At 43.9% G+C, this 16662-nt stretch overlaps 1 protein-coding gene across 5 annotated transcripts in view; it reads left to right on the top strand.

The window, feature by feature from the left end:
- Window positions 1–1402: 1402 nt before the first annotated feature.
- HTR4 (5-hydroxytryptamine receptor 4) overlaps window positions 1403–16662 on the top strand; it is a 210323-nt gene continuing 195063 nt past the window's right edge. For 3 of the 5 annotated variants that reach the window (XM_055142395.1, XM_055142394.1, XM_055142391.1), the window contains exon 1: window positions 1641–1740. The gene's annotated coding sequence lies outside the window, so the exon portion shown is untranslated. The other 2 variants (XM_055142393.1, XM_055142392.1) reach the window with 2 other exon arrangements.

Genomic DNA, 16662 nt, shown 5'->3' with positions numbered 1-16662 from the left:
ATGCTAAAATTAAGGTGCCATCAGAGCTGCACCCCTTTTCTGGAGACTTTAGAGGAGACTCATCTGAAATGTCATGATATTAGCAAAGTCCTTTTTGCCAATGAAGTGATATATCCCCAGTAATCAGTGTTAGAACGTGGTTATCTTTAGAAAGAACTTTTCCACCCTCCTTGTGCATTAGGGGCCTAAGGCGGGAGAGTGATGCCATTGGGAACCTGCCCAGGAAAGGGTGCATTGGTATCAGTTAGGAGGAAAGCTGGGGAGCAGAGGCCAGTCAGAAGACCCGGCCCAGTGATTACAGAAATCACATGCTTTAATCTGTTGAGAATCAGCAGGGAAGGTCCGTGGATTGGGAATGGGTTCCCTGGGAATGAGCCAGTAGTTGGGTAGAGAGTGGAGGGAAGAGAAGAAAGACAGTGGCCAGGATAACTCAGGCCAGCTTCCATGAGGGTGGGGATCATGTGGGAGTCGTTATGAGGTTTGAGATGCGCAATTTCAGTTTCCATCTTATTGTCATTGGAGAAATAAGAAATCTGAGTAAGATGGGAAAGAGAGGGAGTCCAAGAGGAAGAGAGCAAAAGCAGGGGAGAACCGAGAGACAGGGATGTGAACAGAAAGGTACAGGGAAAGGTACCAGCTCAAAGGTTTTAGGTGGAAGAGGTAAGTGAGTGTAAACTTTCAGTTCACTTGGGTTGTGCTTGCACGGGCAAGTGACTGATGTTCAGGATTGTTTGGAAGACCTGTTTGCGTTCAGCAACTACTGACTGTCCACAGTGTCTATTTCCTTTCTCACAACCCTGCACCTCCCTGTCCAGCTTCTCCACCCCCCCCCCCACCCTGTTGCCCAGCCTTCACACTGGAATTGTTCCTCCCTGGAATCTGAGGGTTTTGAAAAGTTACATGGAGGACCAGTTTTCACCAGAGGTCATAGACCCTCGCAAGCTAGTACAAGGACTAAGGGCCACACAGAGCCTGGAACTTTGTGGTCTGGACTTCTGGGAACTTATGGTCACTCACCGTCTTTCACACAGGACCACCGAGCCCTGACTCCAGCCACCTAAGGGCTCAAGATTACGAATGGACAGGAAAGGGGTTTCCTCTGTCTTGGGGAGGTGACAGACCCAGCTGAGTATCGCTTAGGAAGTTAAGCTTGGGAGGGGGACACTGCCGGGTGCTTTGTCTGGACATAGAGGGTTCCCTCTGAGCCCTATGCACCCAGTCCCTCTGTCCTGGCAGTCCCAGGCAGAACGAAGTCGGCGCCGCAGTGGTACCCTATCCCTTGGCCGGGACTCCACAGGCGCTTTCAGTTTTTGTGTTTATTAGCTTAGCCCGGAGAAAGTGGCTCTCAGAGAGGTTGGCCAACTTGCACAAGGTCACCCAGGACCCTGCAGGGAGCCCCGACTCTGCACAGCGCTCCTGCTGGGGAAGGCGCCTGCTGGTCAGCCTTGGGGAACCGAGGTTCTTCCTAGCAGGACCCCTGCGCCCACGCCCCTGGGGTGGGCCGGAGGCGAGGATCATGCGGGCTGCGCCAAGGTGAGCTGCGGCTGGGGTCCCACGTCCGCCCCCTGCCCCGGGTGTGCGCCCGGCGCCCGCGGGGGGCCCCCAGCGCGGGGGCTGGAGCTGCAGCCGGGAGGCGGCGGGGAGGAGCGCGCGGCGGCGGCGGCGGCAGGAGCGGGTCGGTGGCTGCGGTGGCCGCGGCGAGCTGTTGGGGCACGGGGCTCCCTTGGCCGCGGGTGGCAGGTAGGTGGGGCGCGCGCGCCCGCCGGAGCCCGAGCCCAGGACCGCGTGGGGAGCCGCGGCGGGGGCGGGCAGCGCCCCGGGTCCCGGGTTTGTGGCTCCCGGCGGCCGGCGGGGCTGGACGCTCGCGTGGGACTGTCGCCGGCGTGGACCGGGGGAGGGATGCGGAGCCAGCGACTGGCGCGCGCGTGTAAGTACTTGTGAAACTGCTCGTGGGATCACTGCCTCTCGGAGGGCTGTGTGTAGAGGGTGTGTGTGTGTGTGTGTGTGTGTGTGTGTGTGTGTGTGTGTGTGTGTGTGTGTATGAGAGAGACAGAGAGAGAGAGAGACAGAGAGAGAGAGAGAGAGAGAGAGAGAGAGAGAGAGAGAGAGAGAGAGAGAGAGAGAGAGAGAGAATGGGACACTGGGCGTCCGTGTAGGGAGGTGTGTAACGGGATGCTGCGTGTGTGCGCGCCCTGAGGATGATGCTGATGCCGGGGGCATGTGACCCACCCCGTGTGGTGCTCCCTCTCTGTGTGAATGCCACCAGACAAGGCATCTCTGAGTGTGTAAGGGCTGCGTGTGTAAGGGCGCGTGAGTGTGCGGGCAGGCTGGCTGGCTGCGTGAGCTCTGGCCACAGCCTCGAGCCGCCGGCATCCCGCTGCGTCCTACTCCCTCTCTCTGCTGTCTTCCTGTGGTGCAGGGGGGCTGCAAGGGCGGTGCTGCCCGGTGCCTCGGACCGTGGGGACAGAGGAGATAGTGGTGGATGGCAGAGGCGGGGAAACGATGGGCTCCTGCTCCTCATTCTTCGTCCTCCAGTCCCAGACAATGCTGGCTGGCGAACCCGTTCGTTTCGATGGGGAATAGCATGTTCCTGGGCGTGCAGGTGTGTCACGAATCAAAGGTGGCTTTGGGGGAAGGGACACTCACGTTGATTGCCTCCCTGGCTGGATAGTGCTGGAAGAGTGGCGGTTCTTAGGTGTGTGGGGTGGGGACTCAGGGGGAGCCGCAGCGGTGTTGCATTTCCAGGGGACTGGGAGTGGAGCTACAACCTCAGGGATCCCGAGAGAAGTTGCTTCCCGCTCAGGTGGGACACACCAAGGACACGCGGAGGTGTGACTGTCAGCCAGCGGATGAGACTTGTGGAATTCCAAGGAGTAGCTCCGGGCTGGGAAGTGATTCCGAGGGGGAGGGGGAGAGTAAAAAGTGAAGAGCTTTTGCGGCTTTATGAAAGCATATTTTCCCTCAGGCCCTGTGGTCTTAAACTCTCTTCCATGCCTTCCCCCAACCCCCAAGGGAAGGGTTTTATTCTAATCACTAGTATGTAGTTGAGTAGGGTCAGATGGTTGGTCCTTGAAAACTCCAGGGCCTAGGACTCAGCAGAAAAGGATTCCTCTGAGTAATTTCACTCCTGAAGCTATTTTTCTTTCTTTCTTTCTTTCTTTCTTTCTTTCTTTCTTTCTTTCTTTCTTTCTTTCTTTCTTTCTTTCTTTCTTTCTTTCTTTCTTTCTTTCTTTCTTTCTTTCTTTCTTTCTTTCTTCCTTCCTTCCTTCCTTCCTTCCTTCCTTCCTTCCTTCTTCTTTCTTTCTTTCTTTCTTTCTTTCTTTCTTTCTTTCTTTCTTTCTTTCTTTCTTTCTTTCTTTCTTTCTTTCTTTCTTTCTTTCTTTCTTTCTTTCTTTGTAGAATGCAAGGGATGGGCTAGTTATAGCTCCTGTATCGTGCCACCAAATCCCCGTGAGTCACCTTTTCATCAGGCCTCTACAGACTTCAGCAGCTGCCCAGCTTTGTCAATAGGCAGGATTTGGCCATTTTCCTTCCACATCTCTTAAATTAACAGCCCTCCTTTTGTTTTTGTAATCTCTTTTGACATCAATTTATTAGGGGAAGCACCTGTTGAAGAGTTCCAAAGGAATGAATATCAATTATGAGCACCAAGAGGAGATCCTTCATATTATCACTCTTTTTGGACTAATAAGTGTAATAGGATATTTTGGGAACATTCTGGTGATTGTTGTATTTCATGATCTCATTCAAGTCTCTTGACCTTTCAAATCTATTTCATATCTATGATAAAATATTTCAACTAAAATTGAGTTGCTAGATTGTTTCTTGTGAAAAATTGTCCCCCTAAGCAAAACTCCAAGGTTGGATTATTGTAAAGTTTTGATCTTCGAATACAAAGGGTTTGTAAATTGCATTCAGAAAAAGAATAGCTAGCAGAACAAGCAAAAATTCACCCAGGAAAGAACAATACAAATAGTTGAGGAACTTTTAGATTCCTGCTGGTTGGCTATAAAATACCCCAGCCTTCAGGTACCTGTTGAATGTTGATGCGCTTACTAATTGCCCTTAATGTTTCAGTCAACTTAAACCATGGCTTTCCTGGAAGCCCAGAGGGGTGGTAAGGTGTGATATTGTGTTGAATAAAAGACCTGCCTATGAGACCTGCTGGCTGCTTCAGGTGACCTTAAAGCTTGGACAGTCCATTTGTGTTTGTCTCACTCTCTGCTACTGGCCCTCACTGGACAGAGATCGAAGGTGCCAATCTAATTGGCATTAGATAATTTCTCAGGTTTGTTCTAGTTCTAAAATTTTCTAGTTATCTTAAATGATCTTTGTTTTAGCCAGAAACATTTTGCCTTGACTTAAGGGTTCTTTCCAACATTAGATAATTATATGTATCTATCTACCTATCTATCTATATGTATATATATATGTATGTATATATAGTGTGTGGGCTGGAGCGATAGCACAGTGGTTGGGTGTTCGCCTTTCATGGGGTCGACTCGAGTTCAATTCCTCTGCCCCTCTTGGAGAGCCCAACAAGCTACCGAGAGTATCGACCCCGCTCGGCAGGGCCTGGCAAGCTACCCGTGCATACTGGATATGCCAAAAACAGTAACAATAAGTCTCTCAATGAGAGACATTACTGGTGCCCGCTCGAACAAATTGATGAGCAATAGAATGGCATATATATGCATATGTAATTTGTCTTTAAGGGTAAAAGAAATAGGGTGAAGGTAGACAAGAAGAGTGAAAATGCACCATTATCTTTAATTGGGGGCCAAGGATCAAGCCTTTATTGAAGAGGTGAAGGGATTATAGAAGAACCATTAGTTTCTCTCATCAAGTGCTGGAATCTCCCATGCCTTTGTCTTTTGTTGGGGGATAAGTGCATCTGGCTTTCTCCTGGTTCTGCACTCAGGGGTCCAAATGGGATAGCAGGATAGAACCTGGGTTGACTGCATGCAAGGCAAACATCCTACCTGCTATACTATGGCTCTGGCCCCACATGCCATTATCTTTTTGAAAATAGCAAAAGAATAATGTATCCTATCTTATTAAGATAATGTCAATCAGTACTGTAGCTTAGAATTTCTTAAACTTCCATCCAACCAGCATTTGGGGGTTTATCACTTTTCATTGTGAGGAACTGTCCTGAATTCTGTAGCACATGGCCAGCAAGCTCGAGGACATCCCATAACTAACCTACAGTTGTAACAAGTGAACAGATCACCACGAATGACTATGTCTTGATTGGGAGACAGTAGTGTCCCTGAGGAAAATCATTACTATAATTCAAACATAAGTCTGTGATCCTGTGTACAGAAAGACCTAACACCAAAGCATTTTAATAAGTAGGTGAGTTGCCATATTGCTCACTGCCTTACCACCCCCATTCAATTTGGCCCCTCTCACATACTTACCTTTCTTTCTCCTGGTTTCTCACTTCCTTGTTTCTATGCCTGGAAATGTTCAAAATGCTGCTGAATGCTGTGAAGCATTCAGAGGCAACATAATAATAATCCTAATAGATTACATTAATCCAGTCCTTGAAACATACCAGGCACAGTTCTAAATGCTTTATGTGGATGATCTCACTTAATCCTCATTAGGAATATGATGAGGAAAATAGTTTCAAGTCCCCCAATTTTAGCGAAGAGGTGAAGAACATGCTCAAATTCTCCCAGCAATGAAGTAGGAGTGGGGAACACAGGATTGGTTATGTGTGCTGTTTGACTCAAGTCCATGTTCAGACCTTCCACCAGTGCCTTCCGTGCAGAGGATCTCACTATCTCAGGGTGAAAATGATCTTAAATACCATCTAGTTCAATTATAGAACCAAGTCTGCTCTTAGAAAAACTAGAGACAGGAAGTTGGTGGTTATGCTAGTAAAAAGGATGTGATTTCTCTCTCTCTCTCTTTCTCTCTCTCTGCCTCCCCCTTTTCCCTCCCTCCTTTCTCTCTCACCCCCCACTTTCTGTCTTTCCTATTTGTGTCATTGGGGTTATTCAGAAACCCAGAAACAACTCCAAAGCATATAGAGAGAGCCAGAGGTGTGGCAATAACATTTGGACAAACTGGGAAGAGGGACCCTGGGGAATGGAAGGTAGGCACAAAGGTTGGAACAGACAGTAAATGAAACATTTCCTTTTTCATTAAGTTCTCACCAACCACTAAATTTATATATCTCTCTTGTCACCAAGATCAAAGTGGCCAAGAAAAACTCCCCTTTACCAGATTCTTCTTAGTGTTCCCTCTCATTGTGTCTTCAAACTCTTTTACACTGTTGAGGCAGTAGAGAGTAATGCACTTTTGAACAGAGGGAAAAATTAGTGCCATGCAAACAGCCACCAAACCGGTCTCACACTTAGTGTCAGGGTATGAATGACTACCTTAATAATCACTGTAAACATGGAAGATCCAAGACAGGTCCGAAGAAGCATGATAGCTTTGTCTAAGACCCCGTTCCAGTTTATTCAAAAGCAGAGAGCTACTGTTGAATTTACGATAAAGCCTTTATCTTGCAAGCCTCATCACTTAACTAAAGATACTGTTTCCCAATCTCGTCAGAATTATCTACAAGACCAATTAAAACAGATTGCTGGTTCCTACTCACATTTCTCACCTGCTTCTATGCTTCTGTGCTTATTTCTGAGAGGCTCCAAAGTGATCCTCTGGCTGCTATCTTGGAGACCATGATTTGAGAATCACATGGCTAAGACCTAGATAACTAAATAAAGCTCACAGTCCACCCACCCAAAATGTTTTAATGAAGAGACACATTGTGAAAGATGTCTAGCTCTCCTGCTCTTCATTTCTTTTGCCATTCAGCATCCCCTTTCTATGTTTCTTTATATCCTACACATGAGTGAGATCAGTCTGTCTGTCCCTCTTCCTCTGACTAACGTCACCCAGTGTGCTACTCTCCAGACCCATCCATGTAACAGCAAATTGCATGCATCATCTTTTCTTACAGCCGAGTAGTATTCCATTGTGGATATATTCCATAGCTTCATTATCTAGTTGTCTGTTCTTAGACACCGGACACAAAACATCCTGGATGCTTCCAGATTTGGGCTATTGTGAATAGAGCTCCAAAGAGCATAGGAGTGCAGATCTCTTTTCTGCATTGTGTTTTGGGGCTATTTGGGGGTATGTTCACAAAGTGAAATTGCTGGGTCATATGGAAACTCAATTCCTAGTCAGGGATGGGTAGGGAGGGGGGAATTAGATTAGGGAAGGGTCCACTACAAAAATTAAAGAGGTAAGTGGTCATTATACCATGAATGGGTGGTAAAAGGAGGTAAAGCAACATGCATGATTCCCTATCAGTAACAGCATTTTAAACCACAGTGCCTAAAATGCTTGGGAGAGCAGGGAGGCTGCCTGCCATAGAGGCAGACTGAAGGGCAGGAGGGAAACTGGGGACACTGGTGAAGGGAAGTGGACACTGTTGAGGGATTGGTGTTGAAACATTGCATTCCTTAAACTTAATCGTGAATAACTTTGTAATTTAGTAATTCACGGTATTCAGCAAAAAAAATGAAAACAGGTAAATAAAAGTAAACAGTAGGGTTTTGAAAATTAGTGAACAAAACAAGATCAAAATAACAATTACTGTTCAGAACTGACTGATACTCTCATTCAGCTTTGCCTCTCTATTTTCATTTCAAAAATATCTTTGCTAAGTTGGGCTCATTTTGAACCTTAGATCTTTTCATGCTTCCTACCTCTGTCCACAGCCACTGCTGCCTCAGTTTGGATAATATAACCCCTTATCACCACAACTCACAGAAAAATCCCCCAAATCCCTTAATATCTTGTATGTTTCCAGATAGATTCTGATTAGTACCTCTCAGATTAAGAAAGTTACCTTGGGCGGGGTGGGGGCGTGGGGGGGTGTGGGGAGGGCATAGTTTGGGAGATGGCTCCAAGGTGCAAAGGGCTTGTTTTGTATGCAGGAACCCTGGGTTAAGTTCCTTGCATCATATGGTCCTGAGAGCACTACCAGGTATAAGAAAGAGAGGAAGAAAGGAAGAGATAAAGGGGAGAGGGCAAATAATGTGAGGAATGGAGAGAGAGAGAGGAAATTTATGCTGCGCCAGGATGATCACCTGAAGCTGTGCTTGCTAGAAACTGAGATTTAATCCCTTCTACCACATGGTTTCCAGAAAAGCTATAGAGAAGCCCTTATGTAGTTTTTTAAAAAAGTAGCTTATCTGTGCAACCAGTATTGGTTTCCTATGTAGCTGTTTTGTCTTTCTTTCTCTAAAAATCAATTTGGTATAATGAAGCACCCAACAGAAACTCAAGTCACAATATTTACGTGTAGCTGATTAAAAATTTTAACTATCATACATTTTAAAGGGTTAAATTAAGTTATTATTATTTGTTTCCCTTCCATTCCTTCTTCTTGTTGTTATTTTGAGATCTGCACCTACTGGTACTCAGGGCTTCTGACTCTGGGTTCAGAGATCACTCCTGGTGATGCTTGGGGCACTATTGTGATGTGATGCTAGAAATCAAACAAGGGTTGGACCCATGTAATGCAAATACCTTTACCCTGATATTTTTTTTTTCTTTGCTCTTTCTTTCCTGTTTTGTTCTTACTGTTTTGGGGAACCTCCCAAGCAGTGCTCAGGATGCCTAGGAGTTTCTCAGGCGATTCTCTATCAACAAAGGCCTGGGTGCTGCTGGGCCCCTGTGGTGCTGGGGATTACCCAAACCACCCATTGGTGCTCAAGTGCTTCCAAGGCCGTAACTAGCAATTTCGGGAGACTGTGTGGTCCCGGGGATCAAACAAGGATCTGGCACATGTGAGGCATGCGCACTACCACAGTACTATCTCCCAGGCCCTCCCCTGTGGTCGCAACACCGGAAGTCACAGTGCCTCCCAGGTTATTGCAGATTTGGTGGAAGTGTGTAGTCGGGGGTTGAGCAAGTTACTCTTAGCCCTTTAGTTGTGGAGTTTGCGCACACTTGGCTGCAATGTGACTTGAATCATGTGAAGCAGAACTAGCAGAGCTGCTGCATGGTGCCTGGACCATGTTCCAGCATCGGGGGATGGAACTCTCAGCTCCATCTTCGGCCATCTTAACCATGGAGCTCTCTCCTGACCACATTCCATTTCATTCTTATTATCACTATTCCACCCCCTTCCCTTCCTTTTTCCCCATCGTCATTGTTGCTAAGACTAGGTGTCCCATACACTTGATTGTGATGCACTTGCACTGGTTGTGTTGGCATGTGTGCTTACTGGGTGTCACACACACTGCTGAGTTGTGTGTGTTTCAGTTGTAGAGTCTCTGTCATGGTTTTTTTTTTTCTTTCCTTTTTTGAGTCACACCTGGAGATGCTCAGCAGTTAATCCCAGCTCTTCACTACTCAGGAATTTCTCCTGGTGGTGCTCAGGGGGACCACATGGGATGCCGAGGACTGAACCTGGGTTGGCAGCTTGCAAGGCAAATGCCCTACCTGCTGTACTCTTGCTCTGGCCCCTGATGTGGGTTCTTGTGCTCATACATATGTGGTTGTGGAACTGGGATTGCACATGGCAGCACTGCTGTGCATTGCTCTCGTACATGTGTGCTTGTGGCCAGGGTTGAACTTAGGACCTCATGCTTGTGAGGCAATTGCCTTTCTACAAAGCTGTTCTTGGCCCAGAAAAAGTTTGACAGGCCACAGCCCATAGTACAGTGGGTAGGGCATCTGCCTTGCACGTGGCTGACCTGGACTCGATCCACAGTGTCCCCTATGGTTCCCTGAGCCTCTCCAGGAGTAATTCCTGAGTCAGAGGCAAGAGAAAGCCTTGGGCACCACCAGGTATGCCCCCAAAACAGAGAGAGAGACAGAGACAGAGACAGAACAGAGAAGAAAAAGAAAAGAAAAAGTTTCTTGGAAATTGACTCTCACTGCAATTTTGTTTCTCACCATTTGGTGGCTTCATAAACAATATTCTGCTTTGTCCAAGGGCAAGGAACGAAAGTGTAATCATGAAATTTTGGCAATAGTGACCATACCTGTCGCTATTTTTGTTGTCAATTTCTGGCTGATGTTTGAGTTAATTAATTAATTTTTTGGTTTAGGGGCCACACCCAGCAGTGCTCAGGGTTCAGTCCTAGCTCTGTGCTCAGGAATTAGTTCTGCCAAGCTGGGGAATCCTTATATTGTGTTGGGGATCAAACCCAAGCCAGCCATTTGCAAGGCAAATTCTCTACCCACTGTACTATTTCTCTGGCCCAATTGAGTTAGTTTATTATATTGATATCTATTTGAACTACCATAATATGAAAACTGTGAGCTACTGGTGGCATGTATTGACATCAACATACTAAAAAACAGATTTAATTATTATTTTAAAATTAAATTTTTGTGTTTATTTTTTATTTGAAGCATATGATTTGCAATACCCTCCCCCCACAACACACACACCACCACCACACTATTTCCCTACATTTCTGTGTCCCTTCCCATCCACCCCCTGCTTTTTGTTATTGGTAAATCAGTCTGTAGACCAGTTCCTAGGTTCTGTTGTCTGACCATTTGTTTTTCCCATTCTATGCTTCTTTATATTCCAATTTTAAACCCACTACTTTGTTCTTTTTGACTGTTTCTTCTTTGTAAGAGTGCACATTCTTCACCCGAGAAAAGGTGGCTGCGAGAACCTTTTAGAAAGTGATTCTGAAACTCAGATGGAATTTAAATTATCTACCATTTCATCTTATTTTATTTTGATATCACTCCTAGGAGAGGAGAAAAGCTCTATTTCTCTTGCTTACAGATGAGGAAACCAAGATCTGAACCTTTTAAAATGCTTCGTAATAGAAAGCTAATTGTCCTAGTAAATATATAGTTGAACCATTAATAATGCATGAATTAGGGGTGCCAGTCCCTGAATAGACTAAAATTCATATATAATTTTTGGAATCCTTCCAGACTTAACTACACATAGATTATTGTTGACTAGGTTGATGTTCTTCAGCCACTTGTCCACAGACATAAGATAGTTGAAACCACTTTTTTATTGCCTGGTTATAACTTTCCCATCTGTGCACCCATACACAAGGCAGATGCTGGTCTGTAGGTGTGGAAAGGTTGAGAGGGGTGAATTGGGGACCTTACCAAAGATTGCACATTGTTTGATGAGCACATTGTTTGTGTACTATGTGTATTATTTTCTATGTTCTTTTAATGAAGTGAACTAGAGAAAGAAATGTTAATAATTCAATATGGAATAAATTACTTCGGTTCTGCTTTGGGGGCAGGGTTTGGGGTTTGGGATAGAAACATTTGAAATATGGTGGTAGGAAGGTGTAATGGTGGTGGGATTGGTGTTAAAATACTAAATATGATCAATTATTGTGAACAAGTTTATACAAAATAAAATGGAATAAAAATAAACACATTTTTAATAAAGAAATGTTACTGAGAAAAAATCACAATAAGAAACCATATCAGCAGCATGATGCTATATTTATCAATACCATACATTTGTGCCATACATTTATACATAATAACATACATTCATGTTTATAACAAGATCTGTGTGTAACAGTGAACCTACACAGTTCCAAGCCATGTTGTTCACAAGGGTTAATTGTATATATTTTTGCTTATGCATAATGAAGTCTAGTGCTATCGATTTAGGAAAAACCTGAAATTTATCTGAAGGGATTATGCTTTTCTATGGATTCAAGGTTCTAGACCTCAGAAAGCATGTGAACCACATCATCTTTAGAGAACTCAATTCTAGACATTTATTATCTTTTTTTCTGTTGCTCTGCCACGTGAACAAATATGAACAATATGAATAATATGAATGGATGATCTGAGTAAACTATATGAGCAAACAAGATGAACAAACAATATGAATGAATATGAATGATATGAACAAATCCAAGAGTGTGTCTTTCGGTTCACATTCTCAAGAGGGAAATCTTTGGGGTATAAGTCTATACTTGGTGAGGCAGAAACATGGCAAAAACTTAAGGACTCCCTCGCCTCGACCCAGCTACTGTCCATGCAGTTTGTCTTCAGTGCTAATGTCTGCTAAGCATTGGCCCTGAGCTGAGAGTGTTCAGGCTCTAACAACCAATTCTTGCCCATTTTCTCTCCCAGTATTTTATTATAAAAATATATTTAAAAGTTGAACATATACCTTGTTGACTGTAGAATTAGCATTTTTCTAATTTCATATTTCTTACTACTTTCTACTCAATCCAGCCTTTAGTCCACTCGGGAAATGATTTTTTTAAGTCAGTGTTTCTTGTTTTCTTTTTTAGAATTGGGAAGCTGACACCAAGACAGCTTCTGTCACTTTTCTAAATCATGTTCAAGGTGATGGAGCTGGTGGTTAACACTGGCATCGACTCCTGCCAAGCCTCCACATCTACTTGGTGGTTAAGAAAAGGGAAGGGAACAGGGAATAGGAAAAGACAAGGTCAGTGTCAAGGTCAGGACCAGCACCCTGATCATCTGATTCTCAAACTCCTAAAATTTCCACTGCATTGAGCCATGATAAATAGCCTATTTTCTAAGTAGAAACAGAATTTCCTCACTCTTCAAAGAGGTGCAGGTTTAGTAACCTGATAATCTACTTCAGATATCGGAAATCTGATTGACACAGATAATTTGCAAAGCACACTTTCAAATCTCTTCCCAACATTTAAAAATAATATAAGGAAATGGAGATCTTGTCAATTATCACTTTTAGATTTTTTTTACAGTGTTACCATATATTATGTTATTTGAACTTCGTGAGTGGTAGCAGATCTGCAAGATAATAAACGGACTGTCTTCCTGAACACCCTGGGCAGCGTCAGAACCTGGCTTACACAGGCATTGAGGGACACACTCTACTCAAGGCAAAGTTAGTTGGATCTTGGTTAACAGTATACCCTCTTTCTAATGCACAGAGACCTTTCTTAGGTACTTAGTAGCTACTTAAATGCTTAGTTAAAAAAGCTGAAGAGATAGCACAGCGGGTAAGGTGTTTGCCTTGCATGCAGCTGACACTGTTTGATTCCCAACATCCCATATGGTCCCCTGAGCACCACCAAGGGTAATTCCTGAGTGCAGAGCCAGGAGTGACCCCTGCGCATCACCAAGTGTGACCCCCAAAAAGAGAGAGAAAGAAATAAAGAAAGAAAGAAAGAAAGAAAGAGAGAGAGAGAGAGAGAGAAAGAAAGAAAGAGAGAGAGAGGAAGGAAGGAAGGAAGGAAGGAAGGAAGGAAGGAGGAAGGAAGGAAGGAAGGAAGGGAGAGAGAGAAAGAAAGAAAGAAAGAAAGAAAGAAAGAAAGAAAGAAAGAAAGAAAGAAAGAAAGAAAGAAAGAAAGAAAGAAAGAAAGAAAGAAAGAAAGAAAGAAAGAAAGAAAGAAAGAAATGAACTGGTTTGCAATACAGGTAACAAGCAGCTATCATGTTTGGTCCAAAAGGACAGAGAGACAGAGAGAGTAAGAGGGATTGGGCCTGCCACAGAGGCAGGCGGTGAGAAGGAGTGGGGGTGGGGGAAGGGATACTGGGAACATTGGGGGTGGAGAATGGGCACTGGTAGAGGAACATTGGTTGACTGAAATGCAATCATGAAAGTCTAAGTCTGTAAATGTATCTCACGATGGTTAAAAGAAAAAAAAAAGAATAGAATAAAAAAAGAAAGCTGAACTGGAAGAGTTGAACTAGGAGAACTTTGAAGTCTAAATCTTTTGTGGATTAATTTAGCAGTTAAAGATCTGGACCTTGAAGTCACTGTCTGGTATAGCCCTGGACAGCTTTTCCTTTATATACCTGGTGGGTTTTTTCACCTTCAGAACAGAGATCACTGCTCTACTCCTTCAATGCAATGAAAAGATAAAATTAAGCAATGTATGGGAAGCATTTGGTACCTAGAACATGTTTCACAAATATGCTGTAGAAGTGTGCCCTTGCTTCATCCCCAGAAAGAAGAAATATTTCCCTCTCAGAAGAGAAATGTTTCATTCCCGGAAACCTTCTCTTCTGGCTCCCTCTATAAGTCTATGAATGTACTTTTCATTTTCCCCACAAGAAGTTTGTTTAGAGCTATTGGAAGGGGATTGCAGCAGCCTTTAGGAAAAAGACAATTTATTAAACTAGTAAAGATGCAGGTTTTTTTCTCAAGAAGTTCCCTCTATACTGTAAATAGCCTGTATTGTTTGAGACTGTGCAGGCATGCTTAATTGGAGGTGTTAATCAGTGCATTAGAGCTGCGTACACATCTCTGTATACACTATATTCTAATCCAGGAAATTCAGAAGTAAATAAGAGTGAGCGCAGAGAAGGCAAAGAGGTTTGTTGAGCCCTTTCTTTTGCCAGCTGAACAAATCCTGATGGTCCTTGTGTTGATGAGAGATTGAGGCAGCTGGGGGAAGCCTCAGAAGAGGGTCTCAAAGGGTGTGCTCACCTGGGAAGACTGTGCTGTTCCTTGCAGTGTTATTCAAATTGCCTTCCATGGGTCACCATCACTTTGCAAAATGAAGATTCCAGATTGATTGGCTCAAACTTCATTTAGGTGAAATAAAAATTTGGGTTTGAGCTGCTTCAAACACTAGGTCCACAATGTCAGTGGTGGCTACACTCAGCTTCCAGGAACCTATCCTACCCAGAGAGAAATCATTTCTAGAATCATGTCCCACAGTAGGGGAATGGACCCCCCAGGTGCAGAGCTGCCTTTGTGGAGAAACTGAGGAAGAAGAACCTGGCCTCTGCAGAGCTGCAGAACACCCATCTCAGTAGCTGGAGACCTGCTGTCGGAGTAACTGGCCAACTTATTCTGAACTCACTAGGCCCTTGCCACAGAGGATTCATTTCTAATTAATTTTCTACAATAGTCTTTTGAGGTTCATATTATATAGATATATTCCCATTCTACAGATGAGGTCACCAAGGCTAAGGAAAGTAATTTGTCCAAGAGTATATTAGTAATTAGCAGAACTAGGATAGATCCCAAGACAATCCTTCAAATCAGAGCCTGGCAAATTAATTCTGTGTCAACGCCTGATGCATAAGCATTCAGAGAGCAGAACTGAGCAGTATCTTCTAAATTAGTGATACTGAACTTTTTGCTCCAAGAAACGAAGACTTTTGCAAACAAAAGTAACCTACCTTTGCCATAAATCACTTTACTGGTGTTTCCGAAATTTCAATTACTAGACTATTACCTTTGTGATTCTTTCCAGTTTCTCGTGCCATCTAGAACACTCTCTGCATAATGCTTTTCTTTAGCTTAATTAGTTTTCCTTAAATAAATTGATTTCAAAGAAACCAAAACGTAAGAAGCAACAGCAAGAAACCAAAAGTAACTATCAAAACAAAGGCAAAAACTACAAAACAATGTATCAGATTTCAGCTGAAGCGTTGACACAGATACTGTCATTCTTCCTCCCATTTTCCTGCAGATCCTCTATCAATTCTATGTGCACAATTCTAACTTTAAAGGAGGATGCTGCATCATTTGCTGAGAGCTTCCCTCAGCCATCTGGCATCAACTTTGCTCACTAGCTTAAGTTGTGTCATTCTGGGAATCCTCATAGCCCGTGGACAGCACTTACCCAGTAAACAACGGGTATGGGAGTATCAGCATCTCAGTTCCCACCACTCTTGTCTAGGATAATGCTGGGGCGTGTGTTTTACACCAATTCCCAGAACTTCCCTGTGGGATTAAACTGCAGTGGTTTCATGATTCTTCATTTGCTTTTCTGTACACATAGTGCATTTGCAGATAAACTCTGTACATGTATTAAATCCTTATTTTCAGGGTCTGTTTCTGCAGGGTGTTGGAGTTGGAACCCTAAAGATGACAGCATTATTTGCAAATGATTATGTGCCGAAGGCCAATCTTTTTTTGTTATAAAAGATATTATTAAATACTGAAGGTTTTGAAGATAAACTAGCACTAATTCTAGTCCCTTTTTTCAACATAAATCCCAGTGACTAAAATAGAAAATGAAAAGAGAACACTTTTTTTTTACCATATGATGGAGAGCCCGGCAACCTACTGAGAGTATCTCTCCTGCACAGCAGAGCCTGGCAAACTCCCCATGGCATATTCAATATGCCAACAACAGTAACAAGTCTCACAATGGAGATGTTACTAGTGCCCGCTCGAGCAAACCGATGAGCAAAGGGAAATGTAATGATACAGTGATGATCTTATAGTGGGTACTGCTCTCTCTACCTACTGCCTAATTTCATGCCTTGTCTCTGGTGGCAAGAGAACCCCACTTTGGGTATGGGAGCTCTACCTTAGAGAATGGTCCCAGGCCACAAGCCTCCACAGCACCCGAGAACTTGTTAGAAATGCAGATTCGCTTCTCCAGACCCACTCAATCTGAAATATGGGAGTGGAGTTGAGTGCTGTGTTTGAACAAACCACCATGTGATTCTTGGACATGCTAAGATTTGGGAAGCACTGCTCCACGGTACATGGTACATAGCCTCTTATCTCATTCTTCTCTCAGTTCATTCCAAGACTTGATCAGAATTTAGAATCATTCAAAACTTGCTTCCTCCCCTCACATCTAACTGGCACACAGTCCTGATGCTGGATTATCTACTATATACATAGTATCAAACTCTTCTTGACATTTTCTCCCAACTCTCCTTTGGAGATTCACAGACAAGGCTATATTCCTTATTCAATTGACAGGT

The sequence above is a fragment of the Sorex araneus genome, chromosome 6 (genome assembly GCF_027595985.1).
Source record: "Sorex araneus isolate mSorAra2 chromosome 6, mSorAra2.pri, whole genome shotgun sequence".
In the NCBI taxonomy this organism is placed as follows: domain Eukaryota; kingdom Metazoa; phylum Chordata; class Mammalia; order Eulipotyphla; family Soricidae; genus Sorex; species Sorex araneus.
The sequence above is the reverse complement of the archived record's forward strand: the minus strand, read 5'-3'. Positions and strand labels throughout refer to the sequence as shown.